At 54.6% G+C, this 18,964-nt stretch overlaps 2 non-coding genes across 2 annotated transcripts in view; both read left to right on the top strand.

The window, feature by feature from the left end:
• The first annotated feature begins 9,545 nt into the window (after window positions 1-9,545).
• Window positions 9,546-9,617, top strand: Trnaq-cug (transfer RNA glutamine (anticodon CUG)). Its single transcript has one exon. It is a non-coding gene; the product is annotated as a tRNA-Gln (tRNA).
• A 9,316-nt stretch (window positions 9,618-18,933) lies between these two features.
• Window positions 18,934-18,964, top strand: part of Trnan-guu (transfer RNA asparagine (anticodon GUU)) — a 74-nt gene continuing 43 nt past the window's right edge. The window contains exon 1 of the tRNA in view: window positions 18,934-18,964. This exon is cut by the window's right edge and continues 43 nt beyond it. This is a non-coding gene — a tRNA (tRNA-Asn).

The following is an 18,964-nucleotide window of genomic DNA, read 5'->3' as shown; positions in this document are numbered from 1 at the left end:
GGGCATTTTCTTGATAGATGTGGAAGGGTCCGGCTCTCTGTGGGTGGCGGCATTCCTGGACAGGTGTGTCCTGGTGTCTCTAAGAAGCAAACTGAGGAAGCCAGGCAGAACAAGCCAGAAAGCAGTGTTCCTTCATGGACCCTCACTGTGGCCTGTAGAGCCTGGGGGGCGAACCTAACAGGGGTGATGAGCCACATAACAGACACGTTCAGAAAGCCGTGGGCCGTGGGATCTGGTGATTTAAGACTGTCTATTCCACAGAGCAGGGCCAGGAGGCAGATAAGCTGACCTCAATTGGGGGTGTTTCTCTTTGGGAAACCCAGCTCAAGGTAAACGTTGCCGCCTTTCCTTCAGGTAATCCTGAGCTGACTCCTTTGTCTGCTCTGCCCCTCACTTGCACACTTTTGGCTTCTTTTACACTCTACTGAAGGATCTGGGGATGGAATTTGGCCTCTTGGCCGTGGCAGATGTGGGTTTAATCTGGAGCTCAGTTTCTCAGAGACCGGCCTTGGCACAGTCACAGGGTGCTCTGTCCCTGAGACCTAGATGACAAACCTGTGTGACCTTGTGTGAATCCTCGGGTGTTTTGCCAAGAGACCCAAATGGGCTGTTGCCATGAGGAAGTGGCTTGCGGGTTTTTGCTTTATAAAAGCTGCTTGAGTGCCTAATAAAAGAGTCTTGATCAGAAACCTGTCTTGACTCCATTTTCGAGTCTCTGCCACGATCATTCCCACTCTCTCTTTCAGGTAGACCCTGCTGGACTTGCCCGAGGGACTGTAAGAGACAAATCATAAGTCAGGGACAGCGGGCCTTACCTGAAAAGACCTTGCAGGGATGAAAGCAATTCACTGTAAGAGTCTGGGTGTAGATCACTTTTCTCAAAATCTTAAGCGGTTCTGTATTTTACTCCAAGTAAAACAAGCTTTAATAACTGCACGTTAGTTAGCATAAAAATTGTGGGAAGGACAAGCCTGACACCACATGTCCCAAAGCAGCTGGGATGAGACAAATGCTGGAGAATCAGGAAGGAAAGGAGGGACGTGGTGCTGAGACTCCGGATTCGAATCGAACCGAATTTGACCGACTGGGTCAAAGCCACAAATCAAATGTGGTTGGGGACGCCTGTGTCTACAGACACTTTCCAGAAGAGGTCAGGCAGAGAGCAGGAGGCCTGTTGGGGGGGGGAGTCCTCCGTCCCGCCCCAGCTCAGGACGGCTATCCCGACCGCAGGGACTGCAACCCCAAACCGCAGGCTCCTTCCAGCACTGCGCATCCCCTCGGAGCTGAACCGGAAAGACCCCTGGGAGCGGCGGTCCAGTCGCACCCGGCTAGCCCTGGCCCTGTGCCCCCTCCCCCCGCGGGGCCGGAGATCTCTCCCTGGGTGGGGGCAGCTGCGGTGAGGTCCCCGGCTCCTTCCCAGCCCAGGAGATGCCGTACGAACCCTTCAGCTGCTTCCCCCGCGGCGAGTGCCAGACTCGGACTCCAGGCCCCCTCTCGGCTGGGTACCTCCGGAGGGGGGGGGTCCCTGCGAGAGCTGGGGAGCCACCAGCGGCCCACGGAGTCCACCCCTGGCGCCGCCGCCGGGCCGCTCGCCCTGATTTATTGTGCTATTTCGTATGGCTGGTCTGCGTTCTTCTGTGCCTTCAGGATCCCTCATGAGTGTGCGGGGTGGTGTCTGGCGGTTACGATGTTCAGCCTGTCCGTTATTTTGTTTGGAGGCGATTTCTGCACAGCCTGACTGTCCCGGAACTCTGTGCGAAGGCTGGGCTCGCCTTCAACCCCCAGAGATGCGCTTCCCGAAGGCAAGAACCGAGCGTGCGGGCTGGCCGTCGCTCCTGGCTGGCTGTGAATTCTCCTGGTATTTTTGCGTCTTGAGATAGTTTTCTTTTACTGTTTTGTTATCGTTGCTGCTGCTGCTGCTGCTGCTGCTGCTGCTGTGTGTGTGTGTGTGTGTGTGTGTGTGTGTGTGTGTGTGTGTGCGCGCGCGCGCGCGTGTACACGAGAACGGCCTCTGCAGTCCAGGCTGCCTTCCGGCTCCCTATTTAGTGGGGGTGACGGCTGTTCTTGGTTGTCAACTTGACAAAATCCAGAATTACCTAAAACCCAAATGGCTGGGTACAGCTGTGAGAGATTTTTTTTTCTAAATTACATCATCTGAAGTGGGAGCACCCACGTCTAGTCGGGATCTCTGGGGCGGTTAGCTCCAGCTGCTGGCAGCCCATTTGGGGGACACGCAGGAAGGAAGCTAGCTCTTTCTCCGCCTGCTTGCTCTCCCTGCCGACGCCAAGTCCATTCCTACTCCTCCAAATTTGGCACCCACCGAGACCAGCCGAGACATCCAGCCTCTGGAGTGACCAGCAGGGTGACCTCCCAGTGTAGACAATCATTGGTGGGGGAAGGGAACCACCCCTGTAAATGAGGGGTCCCTGCAGGTAAGGCAGGGAGGGAACCACATGAAAAGATAATAGAACCCCGTGCAGATTGGCCTGTCAACCTGGATCAGATCTCGGAGACTTAATGCCGGGAGGTTCCATGTCAGCATATTCCCCAGTGCAAGCTGGGGAAGGTTTCCGGGCACCGATCAGTCCAATTCCAGGTGCACAATAGACAGTTTAATATGTGCCTACATAGAAACTCTTTTACCAAGTACGCGCCGCCATGAGAGTGGGTTCTGAAGCTGGAGGGTCTAGATGGTCATAATACTGGTAACTTCTCCCCTCAGGATGGGTGATGGTTTAGGGAGGGAGGAGTCTGGACTAGTCAGCCTGGGGAAGTAGGTGAGGTCTGTCCCTACACAATGCAAAAAAAGGTCGCCAGGTCATTAACAACCTCCACTGTCAGTTTCTGGATGGAATTCAATAGACCTATGAATTCATATATATATTCATTCTATAAGTGGTGTTCCTGGAGGAATAATACAGCTGGGCATGGCCTTGAACTTTTGACTCTCCTGGCTTAGCCTCTCCCGTGCTGAGGTTACATGCATGGGCCTCCAAGTCCAGACCACTTAATTTTAAGAAAGGATTTTTATGGCACAGAAGTTGACTTTTTGTTTTCTTGCTTCAGCACTTTAAAGATTTGGCGTGGCTGTCTCCCGGCTCACAAGGTTTCTGGTAGAGTCCCGGAACTGCAGGAAAACTTCGACAGCGTCCTTTTTGTTGCTGTTTCTCCTGTGTAGATACATTCTCCTTCTCCTCCTCCTCCTCCTCCTCCTCCTCCTCCTCCTCCTCCTCCTCCTTCCCCTTTTTGAGACAGGGTTTCTCTGTGTAGCCCTGACTACCCTGGAACTCACTCTGTTAACCAAGCTGGTCTTAAATGCAGAGATCCTCCTGCCCCTGTCACTGGAATTAAAGTCCAGTCTGTGCCTCACTCACTGGCCCCACCCAGTTGTCTGACAAGAACACATTTTAGAGATTTTGATATGGCACAAAGATGGTAGGTGTGACACAGTGGGCAGTAAATAGCCTTCCAAGGGACTGGAAGCAGATGAAGGTAGTTTGAGCAGGATCTTGAGCATAGGTAGGCTTCCCTTTTCCCACCCCCATGGTGACTTTGGTTTATGGGTGTCTGGGATGTGGCGGGATGGCATCCATGGGGCAGCACTTGCTGGAGGCTAGATGTGCTGTGCCAGTGGCAGGGTAATCTCAGCACTCCAGGAGACAGAGGCAGGCGGAGCTCTGTGAGTTCAAGGCCAGTCTGGTCTACAGACGGAGTCCAGGAGAGCCAAAGCTACACAGAGAAACCCTGTCTCAAAAAACAAAACAAAGCAAACCCAGCATGTTGCGCCTGCTCCTGGCATTTAGATTGAGGTGTATGGAGTCACGGCAGAGGGGGCCACAGACCCCTGACCTGTTGAGCTGTGGCGGAGGTCTACTGTCCCACCTCTGTCTGAGCAGCAGAATCCTGGCTGGAGCTGGCTGTCCTAAACCGACCTTGCTGGTACACAAGCCGCCAGGGGCCCAGTTATGCGAGGCGGGAGAGCTCTGCCCCTCCTCTGGGAAGCTCGTGGGGCGCTGATTCAAAGGTACAGTCTCTTCAAAGAACAATCTTCCCAAGCGCCCCAGTTGTTCATGTACTCCGGTTCTTACGGTTTCCTTACACTTCGTGGATCCAGGTTTTTGTTTGGTCTGTTTCTGTTTGTTTCTGTATGGCCTCTGGGTTTCACTTTGGGTATTTCCAGCAGCATATGGATATAGGTTCCCCGATCCTGTGCTCTGAAACCTGTGACTTGCTGGCAGTCCCTCAGGTGAAGCTGTCGACTCGGACATTAGTTTGTGTCTGTGCGCCATCAAAAATTCTGTAGCAAAGCCCACTAGTATGTATGCTAATCCAAGAAATCAATAACCTTTGTGTATTTCCTTCAGGAATGAAGACATGCATCGAAAGGGCTCTTCGCACCACTGGATCATACCGCTCAAAGGACCCGTCTCTCCCGTGCTGTGTTCTCCGTCCCTAAGACACCCTTAGCTCGAGCAGTGTATGAAGACTGAGAGTTCATACGGAACAGGAGGACGGATCTGTGTCCAAGCCAGCCTTTTCCAGATCTGCTCCAGCTGTGGAAGTTAGTAACTGTGGGACTGACAGCGTTTCTGCCGTGCTAGAGAGAGGGGAAGCTTTCCTTATTGCTGTTCTCGAAACAGAAAATAGGAGATTTTCCAGAATAGTGAGCGATTAAGGAGAGAGAGAGAGAGAGAGAGAGAGAGAAGCACTGGCTGTTCTTCCTAAGGTCCTGAGTTCAATTCCCACCCCCCCCACACGGTGGCTCATCATATAATGAGATCTGTTGCCCTCTTCTGGCATGCAAGTTTAATAAATAAATAAATCTTTTAAAAAAAGTGTCCATAACAATGTCAACCTCTACACAAGTACTCAGAAACCTCCTTATGATACCAGAAACTCACCAGTGACAGTGATGTGGGAAGAAGTGATAAAAAAAAAGGAAAACCGTACCTGTTCTATAGCCATACCGCGCCTGTATAAAGGCGATTCTAGACAACTGCACAGCTTGTTGCAGATTTCCACCGTCTCCCGAAAGCTGGGATTAAATTCGGGCCCCACCGCACCTTGCTAGCTCTCTCTCTCTCTCTCTCTCTCTCTCTCTCTCTCGTCATGTATCTGCCTCATCGTGGACAGCAGGGGGGACACCCGTAGCAGAGGTAAAATACTGATTTACAGAAGCAGGGACTTGGTGAGTGGCCTGGCGGGTGCCCTGGGGACTCGTGCGTAGACGCCAACCCAGAGCAGGAGGAAGAGGACGGGAAAGGCCCTGAGGAGGGAGGCCACCAGGGAGGAGAGGAGCGTGAGTACTTGGCGGAGCGGCCTCGCAAAGGAAGAGCCAGGCGGTGGAGAGCCGGCCGGGGCGGAAGGCCCGCAGCCCGGTGTGGGGAGGGAGCCGGCCGCCGCGCCCGTCTGGCCCGGCGCAGGCTCAACCGCCGGGAGCTGCTTGTCAATTCTTCCCAAAGGTTACTGAGGCCTTGAACACGGTCCGCGCTGCGGTGGCCCGGCCAGAGGATCGTTTCCCTGCTACCCCACCACCGCGCTTCTGCTGCTGCGGCGGACCGGAACGCGGATTTCCTGACCGGCAGGAGAGCGGATTCGCGCCCCGTCAAAAGCTCGGTTGGCTCTCGAGGGGGGCCGGGACCCACAGGTGGGGACCAGCGGCCTGAGCGTTTCGGGATCCGAGTGGACGGGACCCCACACCCCCGAGAGACGGCGAAGCTTCTTAGGAGTGTCTGTCCCAACAGGCACAGAGCGTCCGCGCGCCGTGTCCCCGCTGTCCCTCCCCCGGAGCTAGGCCCGCGGCGCCGGGAGGGCTGAGATCGAGGCCGGCCTGACCGCCGACCGGCGTGGTTTACGCGGACGCTCGGTTAAACCGCTGCGGGAGCAAGCGCTCGGCTTGCCAGGGCGGTCCGCGAGGGGAAGGCGGGGAGTGCGGCGCGGGCGCCCAGGGAGGAGGGGCGTGGGGGAAGGGGAGGAGGGGGGCGGTGTGGGGAAGAGGAGGGAGGGAGGGAAGGAAGGGGACGGTGTGGGAAGGGGAGGGAGGGAAGGAGGCGGGGGAGGGGAAGGAAGGAGGGGAGCGGTGTGAGAAGGGGAGGGTGGGGAGGGGAGGGAGGGAAGGAGGGGGGAGGAGGAGGCGGTGTGGGGAGGGGAGGAATGCCGAGGAGAGGGGGGAGGGATGCGGAGGAGGGGAGGGAGGGATGTCAGGACGCAGCAGCGTAGGAGCGAGAGGGGACCTGCGGGGCAGTCGCAAGAGACCGATTTTCCGGGGTGGGGGGGGGGAGGGTGGAAGAGCCTGCGAGGAGGAGGGGAGGGGAGGAGGAGTGCCACACCAACTCCAGAGTCTGTGTGAGTATAAAAATGTGCTATATAAGCATAAAATTATGCTGCTAAGACGGGGAGACACGTTTTCTACGGGAATCTGCTCCCTGGAAGTCCCTGGATGTTCCCCCTGGCCACCTACGCCAAAAGGATGTACTCTGAAAATCCTGCTTTCTCAGATGAAGGATTGAATGAGCCTTTTGATCTTTCTCTATGATTCCTGGTACAGAACAGCTAACTATTCAAGGAAATGTATTTTTGATAGATTATTAAAAGCTTTAGCAAGAATAGAGTAAAAGAAAAATAAGTAATGAATCAGATTTAGTATTAGAAAGCATTATAAGAATAGAAAAAGAAATAATGGGCTCCTTCTTAGGAAAAAATAGCATAAGCAAGTACAGCAGGCTTGAGCATGCCTCCCTTTAGCGTCTTGTTTCTAAGGAAGATTATAAATCTTATCAAGACATATGGGAGGATGGTTGACCAAGGTGTATTTAGACTTTAATGTAGAAAAAGACTGGCAGGTATTTGACTTGGCTCGGAGGACTGTTGTAGCTCCTGACTTTCCCCTTCACTAGTCAGTGATAATGAAACCACAGTTTGAGGTTTTTGTTTCTTGTTTGCGTTGATCAGAAAGTTTCTAGGCTGAGATTTCTTGTGCGCACTGCTTTACGCTTACCTGCACTTTCCAGTTAAAACATAAACTTTGTATCCTTGGTAAAAGTTTGAATGTTCTGGAAAGCATGCCAACTTTAAGGTGCTTCCTTGTGAAATCACTATAAAATTGTTAGCCTGACTGCAGTAAAATTACAGCAGGGTCAAAGCGATCTTGGTGTGGTCTCTGTCTGTCAACTCGCCTGCAACTGTGCCTTCCTGATATCCAAACCCTGATTCTCCCGCGGACGCAGGGAGCCCGACTGGGCTGGTCCGTGGCAGGGGAGGGGAGGAGAGGGGAGGGAAAGGGGAGGGGAGGGGAGGGGAGAGGAAGGGGAGGGGAGGGGAGGGAAGAGAAGGGGAGGGGAGAGGAGGGGAGGGAAGGGGAGGGGATGGGAGGGGACGGGAGGGACGGCCTTGTCGGGACCCTCCAGCGCTGGCTCCGCTCGCCCCGGGCCAGCGTGAAGGAGCGGCGTCTTCGCGGGGTCCCCGGGGCTCGCACAGGGCTGGGCCCCCGAGTGGAGGCCGTGGTGACGGGGACCGAGTCCGGGCCCGGCGGGGGGGCCGAGCAGCCTCCGTCGCGGGGTTCACGCAGACGCGGCGCAGCGCCGTGAGGGTCCCCGAAGCCGCCTCTTCTGTCTGGGAAAGTGGGGGTGGGGGGGGGAGCTGCGGCCTCGCTCATGGACCTGAAGTCAGCGCTCGTCCGTCGCGGGAGTTTAAACACCGGGCCGCGTCCTCCTGGAGACAAACCACGGACGGACGCGCCCCCTCGCCGCAGCCGACCGTCTGGTAAGGTTTAACGACGCTGTGAGTTGGAGGCAGCCGTCGGGGCCAGCGCCCTGGACTGCAGCACCGGGGACGGCCGCGGCTGGCCCGGCCGAGGACACGCGAGATCCTGTCCCCCAACATCCAGGGGTGGAACACGAAGGCCTGTGCGGCCGCCTTGACCGGACAGGAGCCTGTGGGCCCCATCAAGCCTGCGGGCCCCAGCGCGCGACCCTCGGGGCTTTGCTGCTGGCGTTGACGGAACGAGCCGCTGGACCCCGGGCAGAGTCCCGCTGGACCCCGGCTCGCTTCCCAGCCCATGCCACAGCAGCTCTACCGTGCCCGCGGCGGCCTGGCGGGCCTGGGGCTCCTCTGCAGACCAAATCCCCTTCTTGCACTGTCTCAGCACCGGATGGTCCCATGTTTGTGTCACACATTCATTATATCCTCACATGACCTTGATTTAAATCCCAGCAGAGGCGAAGGCCTGCCACAAAGTGAGAGCCTGAGCTCTGAGACCCCACGAAGACAAGAGACGGCAAATGACAAACCTAACAACAAAAGGGCTTTTTGCTTTGTTTTGCTTAACTCCATAGCACGCTGGCTGCTCTGGAGCTTACTTTGAGGACCGGGCTGGCCTCAAACTCAGAGATGCTCCGGCCTCTGCCCCCCACCCCCACCCCCGAGTGCTGGGATTAAAGGCTGGGCTCCTCCCACCCTCCCCCACCCCTGGCTACAACTGTTATTTTTTTAAAATAAGCAAAAATTTCTCCCGGCGCTGTCCCTGAGCAAACGAACGAAAGCCCAGCGTGAGCACTGGAGTAGTCAGTCACTTCTTCCTCACGGGGGCTCAGGGGCCGGCTCTGATCACCTGGAGGGAGCAGCTGGCCAGGCCACAGAGGAGGACAACGCAGCCAGTCCTGGTGAGACCTGGTAGGCTAGGGTCAGAGGGAAGGGGAGGAGGACCTCCTCTGTCAGTGGACCCGGGGAGGGACATGGGTGGAGAAGAGGGAGGGAGGGAGGGTGAGATTGGCAGGGGAGGGGGGAGGGGACCACAGCTGGGATACGAAGTGAATACACTGTAATCAATAAGAAATAAATTGGTCACTTCAGTCAGAAACTAATCTCCAGGCAGCTGCTTCTCGCTTGACACATCACGTGTTTATTTCGCGGCTCGTGAAGGCCTGAGCTGCTCGCAGGAGGAGCCCAGCACCGCAGAGCGCCCCAAGAAGTGCTCTGAGACGCTGGTGCCTGCAGGCGCCCACCCTGACCTGGCGAGTCCGTTCTATTGGACCTGGTCTCTAGGGAGCCCTGGATCTTAGAGATACACCTGCCTCCGCCTCGGCCTCTCAATGCCGGGTCTAAAGGAGCGGGCAGAGGTTATTGCTTTGAATTAAAACAAGCAACAAACGCCCCCCGCCCCCCCCCCAGAAGACATTTACTGTAAGGAATGTAAAACCCTCCAGAGGCACACAGCTGTGAATACACGGAGAAAAACAGGAAGGTTCCCCACATTCCAGCTCCCCATCCGTTGCGGACTCTCCTTGGCGGGCCGCGCGGCTGTTAGGCGGCCAAGCACGGCGGAAACTTCGGTTTGTTTGTTTGGTTGGTTGGTTGATTTTTCGAGACAGGGTTTCTCTGTGTAGACCCAGCTGCCCTGGACCCGCTTTGTGGACCAGGCCTGCCTCTGCCTCCCGAGTGCTGGGATCACAGGTCTGTTTTCCTAGGTGCAGAAAAAGATGCAACAGGACCGTCAGGACGAACCGGACGGCAGGCAATACCCCGCGCGCAGGTGCGCCCAAAGTGTGGGTTCCATGGTGTAATGGTTAGCACTCTGGACTCTGAATCCAGCGATCCGAGTTCAAATCTCGGTGGGACCTTTCTGTTTGCCCAGGAGAAAGTTGTTTTCTTTCCTTTTAAGTGTGAGGCCGGTAGCGCTGCATCGAAGGTTTAGAGTCCGTGAAGAGGAAGGTCCCAGACCGGGGAGGAGGAAGTTGCCCCCACCCCGCACTGGGGTCACCCGGCTTGGGGTTCCTGGCCCCCGGCCGCCACCGGACCCCAAGCTCACCGAACACCCAGGTCGCCGCCGCCTGAGCAGGTGAGCCGAACCAAGCTTCCTGGGAGCAGGTGCGGGCTGGAGCAGGTGCAGGCTGGAGCAGGTGCGGGGCTCCCCTTCCGCAGCCTGCTTTCTCTCGTCCTGGAGCTTGGTTTGCTGCTTGCTTTGGGGTAACAGTCCTGGAAGGAGAACCGTGGCCGAGTACCCTCCGAACCATCCGGGCAGCCCCTGACCTTCCCGTCGGAAGCCTCCGCACAGGGCGGGTCTTCGTGCTTTAGCTAAAGGCTCGGTCTGCGCTCCGGGAGCTGTCCACAGGTCTCCGAGGCCTAGACTCCCTGGCGTGGCCTAGGGAGGAAAGCCACAAGCCCCCAGTTCCCTCTGCAGCCAGGCAGGTCCGGGAGCCTCGTGTGGAGGATGGGAGAAGCGAGGAAAAACAGTGACCAGAGAAGACAGCTATACCAAACAACACGAAGACTGCTGTAGTGAGAATTCTCGAATTTGGGTTTCTTTAAAAAAACACAGAAATATTATGTTGTTGTTTTTTGTTTGTGTGTTTGGTTGGTTTTTCGAGACAGGAGTTCCCTGTTTAGCCCTGGCTGGAACTCACTCTGTAGACCAGGCTGGCCTCGGACTCACAGAGATCTGCCTGCCTCTGCCTCCCAGGCGCTGGGATTAAAGGCGAGCGCCATCACTGCCCAGCTAAAACCACAGACACACAAGGATATGTTTTCATTTTAATCCCAGCTGTGGGTCCCGGCAGCTGACCACGAAATGCCTCGGGCTCCAGCAGCCTCGGTTTTTGCAGGCTGCAGATAGTTTCTGCCATTGTCTGGTGTTTGAAATTCTGAGAACTTTTTCAGAAGGTATATAAATGCCGGCCGGGGCGCTATAGGTGGGGTTGGTGGTTGATGGTCATGGGTGTGTGTGTGTGTGTTGGGCTTTGTTAGTCATGCTCAACAAAGAAACAAAGAAATTAGTTTTAAATCCTCCCATTCCTTCCGTCCTTTCTCTCCTAGCTAGTGATAGGGGTACAACAGTCGGGGATGGGGTTAAAGGATGGGAAAAGATCCCACAAATTAGCAAGAACTAGATACAGACTGCATTCATGGATAATGGCGTTTCTTAGGGGACACGCTGAAGTGTTTGGGGGGGGACACTACTGTTTTCACGATAAGCTTTGGACACATAAACTTGGAAAAAATGTACAGTGAATACCAACTCCCATTCCTTAGTATAGATGTAAGGAATAGTCATCTGTATCGTTGTTTGGGTTCTGGGGTTTGCATCTTAGGTGTTTGGTCGGGGCCCCTGCTCCCCCTTCACAAGCCCTTGTGGCCTCCTTCTCCCAAAGGAACGAGCCCAGTTCCCCACTGTTGGCAGTCCTCAAAGCATCCTCCCCTGATGCTGCCAGCCCCCCAAGTCCTGCCTGAGTGCTCTGCTCTTGACCACACTTGGGCACAAACTCAATTTATGGCTGACACGTCCTCATGCTTTACCTACAGTCTATAAAATGTCCCTGCCCTAGCCCAGGAAGGTGACTTCTGCAGCCTCATTCTTTGGGACTGATGAACCCACCCAGGAACAGCGCCTAATAAACCTGTCTTTATCTGCTTTCAGTCTGGCCCAATCTGCCCTACATCTGCATCACCAAGAGAAAAACGTTCATTATTAGGTATAATGGATTTGGGACACACTGATCCAAAACATGGCTCCTTGGTATGTTAACCATGTTAAGGAGAGCTGTAAGGGTACTCACTCCCAGGTGCCAAGACCTCAAGGGAGAGGGGCTGTGTAGCAGTTCCTGGGAGATTAAAACCTTCCATATTGGAGAGACTCTCATCAAGAGACAGGATGTGAGGCTGAAGGGAAACAGCTGTTCTCAGGGGAAGTTAAGACACAGGTTTTAAGGGAGAGATGAAGTGAAACACTGTATCATGGGAGATGAAGTGAAATACTGTATCATGGGAGATGAAGTGAAACATTGTATCACGGGAGATGAAGTGAAACACTGTATCATGGGAGATGAAGTGAAACATTGTATTATGGGAGATGAAGTAAAACATTGTATCACAGGAGATGAAGTGAAACAGTGTATCTTGCACAGAAGCGGAAGGGGTAAACAACTCAGTAGCTTCAGGATGTCCCTGAAACCGAGCAGATTCTCGAGGGCGCTCCCTCCACAGTGTAAGGGCTGTGAGACACTCTCAGACCTCCGGAGCTGCTGGCAAGCACAGTGTCCTGCCTGTGGAGCTGCAGGCTGCGCAGTGTGCTCTGGGGGGCCAGCTTTTGTGAGCTGTCATTCGTGCTGTCACGGGCTTTGGGTTTGAGTTGTTTCTGCTTCTGGAAGTAACCCTAGGGAAATTCCCTGGCTAGCCTAATGCCTACTTTGGTGTGTCCTCTTTTCCTTATCTGAGCACATTTGCTCTGTGGGGTGAGTAGAAGTTCAGAGGTCTCTAAAACGGTGGTTCTCAACCATCCTGATGTGACTACCCTTTAATACAGTTCCTTATGGGGACCCCGACCATAAAATTATTTCCTTGCTGTGTCATAACTAATTTTGCTGGTTATTAATCATAATGTAAATATGCAAGATATGTGCTCCCAATGGGGTTGTGACCCACAGGTTGAAAAACCATTGCTCCAAGACTTGTGTCACACAGCCGGGCTGCTCACTGAGACCCAGAGGTCAGAGGAATCCTTACCACAGGAGACAGGAACACAGAGGAGGGAGGAGGGGGCTGGGTTTCCCTGAGTGCTAGCGGTGTACCACAGACCTCTGGCCCGGTCATGTTCTTCTCCACCGTCTGTTCATCAGAGCCCGTGTCTGAATCCCCTGGTTCACCTGCTTCCTCCCGGAGAGATGAAGGCTCTTCTGTGGTGATAATGAACTTGCATTGTCAGCAGGTGGCTTTGCTGTCATCACTGTCCTCTGTTCCAGGTGGAAGGCCGGGCCTCCCTCTGCTCACTGTCCTCCACTGGGAAACTATGAAGGTGTTATCTGGGCAGCTTTGGAGGCGGGGCCTCAGCCAGCATTTCCCTAGTGCCGAGCAGACTGAAGAGTGAATGCTGCAGCAGGCTCTCTGACGCTTCCTGAGGAGCAGACCTGCTGGGGACTCGGGTTCAGGATCCCACAGCCCAGGAGTGGCTGCTGCAAGCCGCCATTCAGAGTCCATGCAGAAAGCCAGGTGCCAGCTACTGCTGAAGAGCTGTGTGTGCAGTCATTGCTCCCTCACAACAGGCCTGTGTCAGGTCAGCACGCTTCGTCAAATGTGAGAGGAACAAGGAGAGAAGGGCCCAAAGAAGCAGCTCCACAGGTAGAGCCATAGCAGAGGCTACGAGAGCTGAGGAGACAGGAAAGAAGAGGAAGCCCAGTGTAGACAGCAAATGTGAGGCAGGAAGGAAAAACCCCCGAGAGGGTAGTCAGGTGCAGCGAGATGAGTGTGGGTCTGCAGAGAACAGGGATCCAGACAGGGCGGCGGCAGTGGTGTGGAGGAGGGCAGAGTCAGAAGGAAATGATAGGAAGAGGATGGGGATGAACAGAAGGGCAGGTGTGGGCGGGGAGGCAGGAAGCCAAGGCACCCACAGCTGTTGGGTCCACAGGCAGAGGAGGAGCAGAGCAGTGAAGCCAGAGAGGGCAGAGAGACCCAGGGAGATGGAGAGCCAGTAGGGACAGAGCAGGCGCCCCTCCTCCTTTAAGTCCTCAGCCTTGGCGCTCATGGTCCTAGGTGGTGGGTGAGCAAGCGGGGTCATGGTACAGGCGTGGGCTGGGAGTTCAGAGCATCTGCTGGATTTCCGGGTCATTGTGGACCAGAAAAAATGGTAGCAGAAGCCAGGAGTGGTAATAAGCAACAAAGAATTTCTTAAAGGTACCTCCAAGGGGTTGATAGAGCTGGAAAGTCACAAAGTCATGATTTTTATGTGCACTTTATGCAGTAGGCCTTCTGCTACCCTCGTGTTCCACACGCTCTCACTGGCTCTCACACGCGTCCCTGTGGGTTGGGGCCCCAGCTTTCTAGCCGCTGACTTCTTTCCTGTCTCCTTCCTGATCCCTCTCTCCACCGTCCTCCCTTACCGTAGTTGGTGCTGGAGCCACTGATCACCAGCCCGTGCTCTGCAGAAGGGCGGCAGCACCAGGAGTGACAGACCCCGAAAGTGTGTGTGTGGGGGGGGGGGAAGGCAGAGACCCCAGGGCCAGGGGTGGGGTGGACAGAAACCCACAGGGCAGGAACCAGAGAGCCCAGGAAGGCGCTAGAGGCAAAGCAGGAGGGAACCCGGCTGCCTGGCAGCCTGCGGTTTCTCCCCGGCCTGGAACTGGACTTTAAGGCCCTAGCCTCCGGCCTTCCTCTGCACAGGTCCGGGGGTCCCACCGAGTCAGGGCTGGGGCTTGGCCCAGGTCTATCTGTGAACCTCGTTCAGGTCCACACAGCTGATTCTCCTGAGTTCATTGCTTTCTCTGATCCGGGAGGGCGCAGTACAGAGGTTGGTAGCTGGTGGGGTCGGACGGCCCGAAAGCAGTTACTGCAGTAAGTGCATCCAGAACTGTTAGGGGAGAGAGCGCACGCAGTGGAGTTCCCCGCGTTCGGGAACCGTAGGGGTCAGCACCCCGAGGGTAGTGGGGAGCCTGGCCCCGGGACAACCTGAGCGCGGGGCCCCCAGGTCAGCGCCGCCCCCTCCGCACCCCGACCACGCCCTGGGCCCTGCGGTCTCAGCTCACGGTCACTGCCAGCCGGCCCGCGGGCCCACCCCACCCCCCGGACGCTCGCGCCCTTCCTGCGCCCCGCCCACCCCCGCGGACCCCGCCCACTCCCACGCCCGAGTGCGGAATCCCCTGCGCGACCTCATCCCTTAACCGAGGTCCTTACTGGGTTCCCTTTCCCGTCCTGACACTGCCTCCACCTTAAACCCAACCAAACAAAAACTCTATTATTAATTTCTTATAAACTGTTAAAGATAACTAAAACATGCAAGTTAATTATCAGTTACCACATAAGTTATATTCTGTAATTTCATTCACAACTATACGTATAGCCATGATTAATTACCAAAATAAGCTTTATTTAGTCTCCTGTATATGTTTTCAAAGTTAAACGAAAAGTAAAAGAACTAAAACAATGTTTGTTTTGTTTAGATATACTTTAGATAGATAGGTGTAGAAGAGCTTTTGGTGTCTTTAAAAACTCAGTTATGTTATGTAAACGTGTTTTTGTTTTAATCCCAGGTGTAGGACTGATTCAGATAGTCCACAGGAGCAAACTGTTTGCCTCTTGCGGGCTCTGAGAGGGGCTCTTTGCCAGCTGCAGATAGTTTAATCTGAGGACTCTGAGAGGGAATACATGCCAGAGCTAAGGGAGAGAAGGCGGCAAGGAGGCTGGTGCTCCCCCTGTTGCTCCTGGTTGCTGTGGATGCCACGTGATGAAAAGTTGAAGCTCTCCTGAAAGGAAGATTGGACTTGCCCAGAGGACCCCACACAGCAGGAAGTGGCCAAAGAGAACTAAGCCCCTTCTCCCCACTGACCTTCTTTCTCTCCTTCCTGGTGTCAGAAGGGATTGGGGTGGAGAAGGCAGAGCCACAAGCAACATAAACGAAATAGTTTAAAAGTACACCAACAAATACATCAGAGATATGCAGAACATGGCATTTAAAATGTCATTTTAAGCTTTTCATAATAGAGATAAACCAGACGCTGACACCACCCCTAAGAAGACGGGCACAGAAGAGCCTCCGCCTGGAGCTTACTTTAAACGTGGGAAAGCTGGCCACGGGGCTGCAGACTGCCCTTTGCCTCACTGCGGAGCACGTGCTGTCAAGATGGGTAAGACACTGGGGAGTCAATTGCCTTACTTTGTCCAGACAAAAAGAGAACAGTCCCTCTAAGTTCCTGCCCCCAGTAAAGTTACTGTGATTTTCTGGGCCTGCTGGCTGAAGGCGGATGCCCCCCACCAACTACAAAGGAACCATGGATGACTGACTGTCCAGGTAGCTGCTGAGTCTGTGTCATTTTTAATAGATTCAGAAGCTCCTCTGTACTTCTGTTTACTCAGGTAGAAATTACCCCATATCTCTGATGGGTTTGAAGACCATGAAGGAAGTAACTGTTTACTATTCCTTTATCTCACAGAATTCGATGTACAATGATGGTTCCCAGTAATCAGCTACTTGTGTCTCATGTGGAATAACTGAATAGGGAAAAAGTATAAGGTTTATGTAAGGTCCGAGGATTCAGAAGCCCAAGCTGTGAGGGTCTAAGAAAGTGTTTTAGGGCCTAAGAAGATGTTTTAAGGTTGATGAATGCATGTTGTGAAGGTTAGAGGATGTAAAAGCTTAAATGATGATAAAAAGTGATATATATGGTATACAAAAGGAAGAAAAAATATTTCAGGTTCCTTTCCCTAGCTAAGGCATTATTAAGACTTTAAAAGTTCATCACTGCATTCTGAGAGACGGTTTAGCTGGTGCAGTCCTGCTAACATTAGTGTACTCACAAGCTCAAGATTTTGAATGTCCTGAGTAGGCCCTTAAATGTGTTTCTTGTTAAAAAGAAAAAAAGTGTGTCTAATTACATACATCTCGCATACATACATACATCTAGCAGGACTAAATGTGCTACCATAGATGGGGTCTTCAGCGGTTCCTTCCGGAGGCTCTGTGCTACCTTCCTGCCTGGATTCACAGACCCTTAACAGAAGAGTCGCAAATCCTTAACTAGGGCTACAGCACAGCACTCCTGCTCGCTGTGCTGTTCCCAGAGTAGGCGACCACTTGATGAAAATCCATCTCTCCTAAACGCAGACGGAAGGACTACAGAAACAAATACAGCGGTGAAACACACTAGCTGCCCCGTTTTCACCCCACCGCTGTGAAATCTTAAAACCGTATGAGTCAGTACACACACACACACACACACACACACACACACAGGGAGGGGAGGACCTCGTTGGGATGTCCCCAAAGAAGCCACTTTTTTTTCTAGATGCCCCTTAAACAAGAGCCCGGCTCAGGTGTCCTCTGAAGCCATGGCAGGAAGAGATGTGTGGGTTTCCTCCTTACCCCAGGGCTGTTGGCCGCCAGCCCATGAGGGCAGGAGGAGCAGAGGTGGGGAACGGGTCCGAGGGCCCGTGAGCACACCAGAGTGACAGACCAGCCTCAGAGAGGCAGGTTGGGCTTATTCGGGGGGGGTGAGGGGAATATATAGGGAAACAGGAGCATCAGAGAGGCACAGCACCTAATTATCATATGGGCAATGTGGGGGAGCATTCTGCAGCAGGAGGTCTCCGGCTCTGGGGCGTCCTCCAAATAAGGACAGGCAGAGAGGAGGAAGCCCCCACCCACTAAGGGAAGGGACTCCTCCATCTTGCTCCCAGCTCAGAGAGCAACGTGGTCGTGGAGGCTGCGACCTTCAGCAGCAGGGCCCTCCAACAATGTGCTAGATGGCTACGTGGGCCGGGGACAAGAAATAGAAACAAATTCCCAGAAGAGGTTTTTGGCCACCTCAGTGTTGCTGTGGGCAACGACCAAAGTTTTCTCCCTGACTCACGACGCAGTCTAACTTGAGAGCTGCGATGGGGGGCCAACGGGCTTGTCAATGGCACCTCCACTGTGACAGCTGCTTGATTTTCATTCTCCGAGGGAGGGGATCAGGGGGCCGCTCAGAGACCTGGGAACCCTCCCTAGGTTTATGGGTTCACCGTCCAGAGACAACCAGCCAAAGGAGTCAAAGGAGAGGCCAAGCAGGGTTCGGCAGCCACAGCCGTGATAATCTTAGGGTGAATGATAAACATTGTCTATCCCAACGCTCATTTTGTCTTTACTGCAACAGCGCTGACCTCCGTTACAGAGACTGCTTGGGACAGAATATTACACATTGCTTCATTCGTACAGCCACAGCGTGGACCTGCTGGCCACAGTCACGCACTCTCAAACTCTGGGCTGCCTCCAAGGGCTGTTTTGGCTCTGGCTTCTGAACCCCTGTGGGCCTACTTAGATGTGGGAGTCATATATTTCATCTCCTCTTCACTCTGCCCTTACTCTCCAGGTGGCAGCTTTGGCACAGGAAGTGGCCTGGCAGCCAGAGAATAATAAATGGCATTGGCAGGTTAAAAAAAAAAAAAGGCCTAACTCCTGGCCACTCACTCTCTGGACCTGCTCTTGGGCTCCTGAGTGTGGGATCCCCCTCCTTTCCCTGGTTTTGGGACTCCCCTCACCCCACTACCAAAACCACGGGTCTAAAAGTTTCAAATGTACACCTAAGGAAAGACATTTCTCCCTAACCTACTTGCTTTTCCTTCTGTAGACTCCGGGGATGGAACAAAGGTATAAAAACTGTTAAATGTGGGCTCACGGGAGAGTACACTGGTCTCAGTCAGGGCCGCTTCTGTGCTAAATCTGAGCCAACCGACAAAGGGCGGTTCCCCAGCCCCCTACACCCCCACTCCCACAGCCTCCCCACCCCACAGCCTCCCCACTCCCACAGCCTCCCCACCCACCCCCCAAACCCACCCACCCCGCTGGAAACGCTGTCCTGCACAGAGCTGACTCCACAGCGCCACTCTAGACTCTGAAGGGCGATGCGAGTTCTACCAAACTTCTCCTCAGTATCCAGTGAACTTTGGGTCTCCGTGGAACCGGAGTGTTTTCTTCTTGCCTCCCCACGGGGTGTGTCAGGAACAGGAGTCTCTTGGAGCCAGCCTTGACCCTGGGGTGGCACACGAACCACTGTCCTCAGCGCTTACTCCAGCAACTCGAAGGATGCCCACGGCACAGTTTGGGTTTGCACAGATGGTGCAAGCAACCCACTTCCTCGCCCCTCGCCGCCTCCTCTCCCTCCGGAAGCAGATTTGGGAAGTTTCCTCCGAGTGGCGGCCAGGCAGGTGCTTCCGCGCCTGCCCACCCGCTCCCTTTCCACGCCGCCCCGCGCCAGCAGGAAGCAGCCGGATCGGAACCGACGCCCCTGCGCCCGGAGAGGCCGAGATGCTGGGACGGAACCGCTGCTCCCCGCCCCCCGCGCAACCGGAAGGCCCTGTCTGCTCTCCAACCCCCAGGCGTCCGCCTCCGCCCGGGCCCTCTGCCGAGCCCCGCCTTCCCGGGCCGCGCGAAAGCACGATCCAAGACGAGGAAACGGATCGACGCGGCCCAGTCCGCAAGTCTCTGTGGCGCAATCGGTTAGCGCGTTCG

Source organism: Meriones unguiculatus, chromosome 10, assembly GCF_030254825.1.
Source record: "Meriones unguiculatus strain TT.TT164.6M chromosome 10, Bangor_MerUng_6.1, whole genome shotgun sequence".
Taxonomy (NCBI): domain Eukaryota; kingdom Metazoa; phylum Chordata; class Mammalia; order Rodentia; family Muridae; genus Meriones; species Meriones unguiculatus.
Note: the sequence above shows the minus strand (reverse complement) of the source record. Positions and strands in the feature narration are given on the sequence as shown.